Here is a 9,274-nt window from a genome sequence, read left to right as displayed (position 1 = left end):
GAAAATCACTAATAAAAACTTGCTGGTTTTGTGGCTTGGGGCCATGATGAAACCTGCCAACATGTGATGTCTCACCCAGACACCCAGCTTTAAAATTTCTCTCTTTTATACTCTTTCCCTTTATTTCTCAGACTGGCTGACACTTAGGGAAAATAGAAAAGGACCCACATTGAATTATCAGGGGTGGGTTCCTCCGATAGTATATTCTAACCAATTTGAACAAACTAATTGCTGTTCCTCAAGCTACGCAACACACTTCATATCCTAGTGTTTCCAACAATGGGCATGGAGATGTTATTGGAAATAAAAAATCTTACATGAATTATTTAAAACCAGAAGGTGCTTATATCTTCAGTAAACCCTACATCTAACAACAAAAGCTTTAAAATAATATACAAATAAACTAGGAGACTTACTGCTTTCAAGGAAAATGGTGACTGGCTAGCAAAACAGTCAAAAATATTGGCGCAATGGTACTTTAAAGTATATGGATTCTGATAATATGTACTTCACGGGATTAGATGAAGCCAAATTTTGGAAGCATCACTTAATAAATTCTACTACAAAAGTGCCCCAAGCACTAAAATAAAATCTACTGTGCTCCACACATTGTGACATATGAAAATTGTGCATACTGGTTTTAATATTTTAGAATTTCTATTAAAAATATGTCCATATTCTTTATCTCAACAAGAAATTAAACTATCAAACATTAAATGTTAAGAACCTGTAGAATGAAAATATGCTTGATTTTACATTTTTCCCCTGTTTTATATTTTTTTCTGGTGATAAAAAATAAAGTTTCTGAGAAATACAGCTGTTACTCTGGGCAACTGCTGGAATTTAGTTAATTTCATTTCTTGGCTACATGAACTTGATGAGATGAGAAGTCATGCTAAATGTTACACACAAGAAAAGCTTTAAATGATTAACCTGGCCAGGTACAATGGCTCACCACCTGTAATCCCAGCACTTTAAGAGGCTGAGGCAGGTGGATTGTGATGCCAGGAGATCCAGAGCATCCTGGCTAACATGGTGAAACCCTGTCTCTACTAAAAATACAAAATTAGCTAAGGGTGGTGACATGTGCCTCTAATCCCAGCTGCTTGGTAGGATGAGGCAGGAGAATTGCTTGAACTTGGGGTGTGGAAGTTGTAGTGAGCCAAGATCACAACCACTGCACTCCAGCCCAGGCAACAAAAGTGAAACTCCATCAAAAGAACAAAAGAAAGGAAAGAAGGAAGGAAGGGAAATGAAACAAAGAAAAAAGAAAGAAAAAGAAAGAAAGAAAGAAAAAAAGAAAGAAAGAAAGAAAGAGAAAGAAAAGAAAAGAAAAGAGAAAAGAAAAGAAAAAAAAGGAAAGAAAAGAAAAGAAAGAGAAGAAAAGTGAAAAGAAAACTGCATTACTCACACTGTGGCTAATATTCAGAGACTATTTTAACAGAAATATTTGTTTTAAATTAGAAGTGCTCATAAATGGTTTTCATTTATATGTTTGGTCAGTATTTTTTTTAGTAAACTTTGTATTAAAGCTGGTAAAATTGTTAATTTTTACTCCCACTGGATTTTGAGAAAGACTAAATAAATTATTTATGCTCTTATTGAAAGATCACACATTTTTTATGAACTAAGACAAGGTAGTACCTAATTACAAAAAAAAATCAGAAAGGTAAAATAAAACATAACCCCACTTAAACTATTCTTCTGATCATCTTGCCAAATCTGTCCTGGATAATTTTTTTCTTAATTTGCAGTCACAGCTGATATGTTACAAAATATGTAAGAAAATAATAATTGAAGACCATATAAGTAAAGCATCAAACTGAGTTTGAAAATGAAAACTATTATTATTACTTTTTTACCTGTTGATACATAGAGTCTGTTGGGTGAGGATACAATGGAGCATCTGCTGTTGGACATGTCTTATGCCCATATAAGACACCTTGGTCATCTGGCTCCAAATTCTAAATATTTAAAAAGATTGACAATTTGATTGTAAAAGTAACTTTGCACCTTTTATTCAATTTTCTTCATTTAGAATAAACTTTTAAGAAATGTAAAAAAGCTGACAATTATAACATCTTTACAATTCCTGCAAATGATTTATAATTCAGGGAAAAAATCTGAATTATTTTAGCTACATAATTTTTAGACCATTTCACACAAGTCACTTCCAAAGGGAAGCTTACTTTTTAAGAAAAAACAAACCAATGCTAATCATTTAACAAAATAAATATTTTAAGGGCCGTATTAATACATAGACATTGGCTTACACATTTAAAAATTACTTGTCTTTTTCCCAGATTTATCTGCTGCCCTTTTGAGGCTTCCCTCGAGCCCCTTATCTAGATAAAGTTCTGAAGCATTTGCAAATGTCATGCTAGCACTATCTGATCTTTCTAAGAAATAACCATTTGATGTTTTCTTGTTTTGTACTGGAGGAGACAAATCTTAGTAGGCATACTGAATTGTTTCCAGTATATGGCCTTCTTTCACATTTCTATATCCACTAAACGAGTCAATTTTCTTTTCTTTTCTTTTTTTCCACATAAAAGCACAAACACAGTCCTTCACCTCCACAAATTATGCAGTTGAGTTTCCCACATTTGGGGAAACCTCATGGGTCAGCACATCTGGAGTGCAATAGATCAGCCTTGAACTGGGAAATCCACCTTCGGGATCACGGTATCTCCCCTGGCAGGCAAGTATCCATTTTCTTTTTAAGACTTCCATTAGCCTTTGAAAGAAATTACAAATATAAATGTAACAGAATTTAGAATAATTTTCAGTATCAGCTTAAAATGTTAATTCCAATCATCCATGACTATTCTCTTCTAAAAAAGTTCTTAATTCTGACACAGGCCTCTACAAAATTGTAAGAAAAAAGCACTATGGTAAACAATGAAACAACTGCTAAATAAAGCTACCATACATTTTATGCACTGATATGCTCATTTTTGGTAGTGACTCTTAGGGCACCCTATTGTATCTAACAGTCATTCTCGGTCTTCTGGAATTTTATTATGTGCACTCTGAGCTTTAAAAATAAGGAGATGAAAAGAATTTATAATATGTAGTAGTAGCTAATATTTTATTGCCTAATATGTTCCATTCAGAACAAGTGTTTGAGGTAATCTAATTAATATTAGAGTTAGTTTCCTAAGTGGGTAGCATTAGTAAATCCATTTAACAAATAAAAAATCAATTACAGTTAGGAGAAATACTTTCCCAATTATTACAGATTTAGCCAGTTGAGGAGCTAGCTAGCAATCTGACTCAAACATCTGACCTCTTGATGTATTACAAATATAAAATGTTTTGGATAATATACTATCCATGCATTACTATAAGTGAATTAAAAACAGTAATGCTATATTACTTTTCATAGTTCTATTTATTATTCTATACTTAGGATTATGCTGTGTGGCCCAGGCTGGACTACAGTGAGAAGATGATAGCTCATAGCTCAATGAGGACTCACACTCCAGGGTTCAAGGAATATTCCTGCCTCAGCCTTCCAACTACTTTAGATTAGAGAAATGCACCACCATGTCTAACTCATCTCATTATTTTTACTAAATATGAATACCTTTTTATGAGTACCTTTTTTAAGAAAAAACAAAACTTACTCGGTGTTTATTCATTTTTCAGAGATAACATTTTAGAATGTAAAGCAAGAATCCTTTGTTTATAAAACAGCAATATTAATTAGCAGTAAAAAATTGATTTCAATTCTGATAATATAAGAACACACACGATGGGTAAAGCAATTTTCAATGGCTACAATTTGCCTGATTTGCTAATGATCAGTCATTTTCTTTCAGAGCTGGCTAAATTGCAACATATTTACACTGCTTACTGTTTACTGTTTACTGTCTACTGTTATACTGCTTACTGTCTACTGTTATACTGCTGTTTACTGTTCTTAGGAGTCAATATTAAAAATTGCAAAAAATGACTTCTGTCTTTTTTGTCATTACCATGACAGAGAAATAAAATAGTTTTTTTCTCTCCACCATGTATCTTACTTAATATAATAATAGTATATTCCAAATGAGAGGCCAGATTTCTTCTTTTTGCCATAGGAGCATTTATAAAATAACTTTCTTCTGAAAAGGTAATTTTTGTAATCTAATTATTTCAGGTAAAGAATAACATGGACAGGACTCTTGTAACACTTACAGTACACATTTCATTATCTTATTCTCTTAAAAATCATAGTAAAGTGAAAATCATGTCATTTTCAACATTATCAATTGTATCAAAAGTTTTCATGTGCAATTTGGATTAATATTATATTTGCCTGTATTGTTATCTGCTGCTTTGAACAGTGCTTGGTACACAGCAGATGCTGATATGTATCTGTTGAATACTGTCTATTGAACAGACTAAATGTTCATTATACAAAACATTTCAAATTTAATAAGGAGAATAATTAATTTATACATGAAACCCACATTAATCCACCTCAACTATTTTCCACATTAACCCAACATGTATACCTTTGCTGCAATCACTTCATTTGATGAGATGAGGCTAAGATGTGATTTAGCCTTACTTTAGAGCAAGTACAAGAAGTTACATAGTAAACAATATATGACTACAAACTATTTTTAAAATGGTATAAATTAAATCACATGGATAGGAACTCTTTACTTCATTTTACAACATTAATTAATCAGCTTCAAATCTACGATGGTAGACCAAAGAACAATTAGAAAATTTTAACTGTTAAAATCTAATATTTCAGTTGTTTACAATTTAAGATTATCATTTGCCTTTAATCATTGTGTTCTACAGCTTTATAATAACTTCAGTTTATTATCAGGTTTTCGGTGTGCTTATTATAATGTCTATTGAGTGAAAATTGTGTGTGTTTGGGTGTGTGTGTGGGCGTGTGTGTATAGAGTTTCCAGATATATAGTATGATTTGTTTCTAGCATCCTACAACAATAAAACTTTGAATCTCCTGGCAGAGTTGGGCACCTAATTCTGATGCAATTCTTAGGCTTATTTTACTGCAGATGACACAACTAAGAATTCTAGAAGAATGCTAAAGATCTGTTTTTAGCATAACCACAGTTCTTTAAAATTATCATTTTTCTCAAAACCAGTCTGGCCAAGATTGTGAAACCCCATCTCTTCTAAAAATACAAAAATTAGCCAGGCGTGGTGGCGGGCACTTGTAATCCCAGCTACTCAGGAGGCTGATGCAGAGAATTGCTTCAACCCAGGAGGTGGAGATTTCAGTAAGCCGAGATTCCACTCCTGTACTCCAGCCTGGGTGAGAGAGCAAGACTCCCTCTCACACACACACAGAATAATAATAACAATAATAATAATAATAATAATAATAATAATAATAATAATGAAAAGATTCTTCTTACACACTAGTTTAACTACTTAGAGGCTACATATTGCTTTTGGATAACTTAATGTTACCTACCATGATAATATTAACTTTTTAAAAAAAGTTTCCATTCTAGGACATTCTTTTCTATGACTGTTTTTCATTATTACATCTGTAGTAACACATATATCCTTTTAGATGATTCCAAATTCTGGATATATGTATCCAACTCCCCATTACAATTTTTTATTTGGTGTCCCATATGTTTCTAAAATGCAATTCACTCAAACAGGTTCTTTTTTTTCTATAAGTAAATTGCATTACTATTCCCTCAGCTTGTAAAATCACACCCAGGACATAGGTGGTAACATCTCTTTCCTGCTCCACTTCCTCAAATATCCAATTACGAACACCTGCCTATCCTAACTCATAAAGAGCTCATAAATCTGTCCACACATATATTCTACATTGCCAGCTTTTCTAATATAGAGCACCCACAATGTTTTTCTACAGATAATTTTGAATACTTCCTTACTGTGGTCTATTGTGGAACTTTCTATGCTATAGCCAGTGAGATGTTACTAATACATGCCTTTTGTGATCCTCTAATGGTTTATCATATCACACTGAATATCTCACATAATTGCTAAAAAGCCAAGTTATGTCAATAGTAAGTCTGTACCCACTAGCTACTTTAAAAAAAAAAAAAAACTTAACAAAGCAACCATTTTCTACTGCAAGATGCTTTTTGCCCTTCAAATCTAAGACACATATTCCTTATAATAGGCAGCAGAGGACTTTGTATTTTTCTTGTTTATTATGATGCTTTGTATCCCACCTGGGCTGTTTATTCACTATTGTATTTTCAAAATCATAATTAAGACAGATTCAAAATACTTTATCAGAAATTCAAAAAGCTCAATTAAGCAAGGCTTTTTAAAATAAGATTCGTATGTAACTCAATTTTTGATGCAATAAAGACTTGAGGGAAGCTATTTAAGTCTTCATTCATGTACCCTTCACCCTTAAAGGGAATATGCATTACTCTTATAGAAGCATTAGTATGTTTGATTCTTGGGCACTTTCGGGGGCCTTACAGGGACTGATACACAATGTGATGCAAATGGGATGACTCAGTTTTCTCAAATGCAAAAATCTGTAAAATCTAAAACATACTGCCTAAATGCCTTAAGATGTATAAATGTATACTGAACCTTGGCAATTAAAAATAAACTTAGGTTATATCATAAACCAACCATGTGTTTTGTATGAGCAACCAAAATCTCAAGTTAAATTGGGCAAAACAAAATTTCTGTGAGTTGTCTGATACTTTTACATTTAAAATACATATTGTATTTGTGTTTGTGTAATATATGCTCCTACTCTTCTGGAAGAATCCCAGCATGTAGTCAGATGTAGTCAGATTAGCCTGGGAAAAAGGAAGCACAGAGATTGTCAGAGCAGGAAGGGTAAAGGGTAAAATTTATTTCCTCCTGAAGGTATATATTAATAATACAAAAAACACTTTCATTACAGGAATGTGTGACCATACAACTTAATTTTAGATAGTAAAATACTTGTGATTTTAACAAGTTACTTAAATGATCTGCTAATTGTCTGAGTCAGTCATTCATATAAATGTGACCTAATATATATCAATATCATAGAGCTATTAATGAGTAATTAAATTTTAACTATATCCATAAATTAATAATTTTTGAAATGTTGCAGTAACACCTGAATTGCTGATATTCAAATTGGACAACAGCATCTGTAATAAATTGGCCCTTCTTTTCACTGATAAAATCGACATAAAATAACACTGGAAACACTACGAATATTTTTGCTGTACATTTCTGACGATCTATCCATGCCTTTAGTACTACTGTGCAATAGGTTGATGTGAGAAAAATCAGGCTACTCTAAGAGAGATGTACTGAAAATCGCATTTCTTAATTTATGCTAACATCTACAAAAAATTTAAGTGAATTATTTATTTACATTATCACTACATTTATTTTACTTTATTTTAACAAAAACATACATACATGCGAAATTTCTCACAGAAGTCATTTTTAAAACTGACAAGCAAAACAAATAATTGGGATCTCTTAAGGATATGGATTACTTTTCCAAGTTCTAGAAATTCTGATTTAGATAGTGTGGGATATGATTTGGAAGACAGTACTTTTCAAAAAGCAACATTAAGAGATAACATTGGCTGGGCATGGTGACTCAAGTCTGAAAGCACAGTACTTTGGGAGGCCAAGGTGTGCGGATCACAAGGTCAGGAGACTGGGACCATCTTGGCCAACATGGTGAATCCCTGTCTCTACCAAAGTAGGAAAATATTTTATATATATATATGTGTGTGTATGTGTGTATGTGTGTGTGTATATATATATTAGTCAGGCATGGTAGTGCGCCTGTAGTCCCAGCTTCTAGGGACACTGAGGCTGGCAAATTGCTTGTTTATGGGAGGTGGAGGTTGAAGTGAGCTGAGATCGTGCTCCTGCACTCCAGCCTGGCCACGGAGCTAGACTCCAACTCAAAAAGAAAAAAAAAAAGAAAAAGATAACATCAATCAGGCACAATATCTAATCTTAAAGATTACCTGAAAAATGACGCAAATGCATAAATATAAATAACCTGAGAATAATGGAATACATTAAAGTTACACAGATTTGCAATGCATTTTAATGTATAAATATATATGTATACGTATATGGGATATATACCTGTATATGGGATATTGCTTGTAGTTTAGGACACATTACATGTTATAACTTGATTAAAATGTTCTTCTCATTTAATATTTAAAAATAAAAACATCGTTGATATAAAATTATGAAAATATCTTAACTAAACTGGCATACATTACAAACAAGTAAATATATTTCTGTAAATATAAACCCTATGTTCTGAATCTTTTCTTCTCAGGAGATCAAATACTCCTCTTAGTAACTGATCACTCTTGCTACAGTTGTTACATTTCTGTGAAAAATAAGTATTCATTGGTGTAATAGAATCAAGATTTTAAAACAGTGTCTATTTGAATAAAAAGAGTCCTGTTCTTATAAACAGCAAACATATTGCAAAGAAAATTATTAAATACAATTCCTCTTTGAGGACAAAAAACAAGTTGTGGTAAATTTTATTGTAGATTTTGTACACTGCTATAATTAAAACAAAAACAACAACACTTCTACAACTTCAAAAGAATAATTTAAGCCATTTAGTTATTTACATTGTCACTAATTTTAATTTTATGTTACAGTTTTTTTTTTACTAAAATACCTTTCAATTTAACCATTAGAAAAGTAAATTGTAAAAAATATAAACCTCAGGGATTTCCTAAATAACTGTGTATATTCAGTATACAAAATAATTTAATCTTGTTCTTCAGAGGACCCAGAAGTCAGTATTCATTAACATAAAATAATTTTTAGAAATCACAGGTGTTGTAATGTATGTAAGTATGCATTTGTGTTTGGCAAATACATCAAATAGAGTCATATAAGTTTGCTGATTTGAATTTGCAGACAACAGAATTTACTTCTAAGTATTTAATTACTCCAAAAACAAAACAGAAATAATAGCTGTGCAATTACCTGACTAGAAGTGATAGAGCGGGAGTGCTTTCATCTTGAACCAACACCACCACTTTAACATCCAGCTCTCTTTTTAGCCTCATGCATTTCAAAGAAATCATTTCTCTTCTAACTGTAAATAATAAGCACATTCCTTTCCCTTCAGGTGCTAGAATCAGACATAGGGGATAGGCCTGCAACTCCAGAAAGATGTATGAAAAGAGACACAGAACTCTCTCTGTCAGATAACCACAACAAAGAGACACAGAGGCAGTCCAAGCCTCTGATAAACTCTCCAGGACTGAGTCATGAAAAACTCTTAATCTGCTAACAG

The 9,274-nt window shown here is 32.3% G+C and overlaps 1 non-coding gene across 1 annotated transcript; it reads right to left on the bottom strand.

The window, feature by feature from the left end:
- Window positions 1–2,545: 2,545 nt before the first annotated feature.
- Window positions 2,546–2,709, bottom strand: LOC129026005 (U1 spliceosomal RNA). Its single transcript, XR_008497390.1, has one exon. It is a non-coding gene; the product is annotated as a U1 spliceosomal RNA (small nuclear RNA).
- Window positions 2,710–9,274: the final 6,565 nt, after the last annotated feature.

This window comes from Pongo pygmaeus, chromosome Y (assembly GCF_028885625.2).
Source record: "Pongo pygmaeus isolate AG05252 chromosome Y, NHGRI_mPonPyg2-v2.0_pri, whole genome shotgun sequence".
In the NCBI taxonomy this organism is placed as follows: Eukaryota; Metazoa; Chordata; class Mammalia; order Primates; family Hominidae; genus Pongo; species Pongo pygmaeus.
The sequence above is the reverse complement of the archived record's forward strand: the minus strand, read 5'-3'. Positions and strand labels throughout refer to the sequence as shown.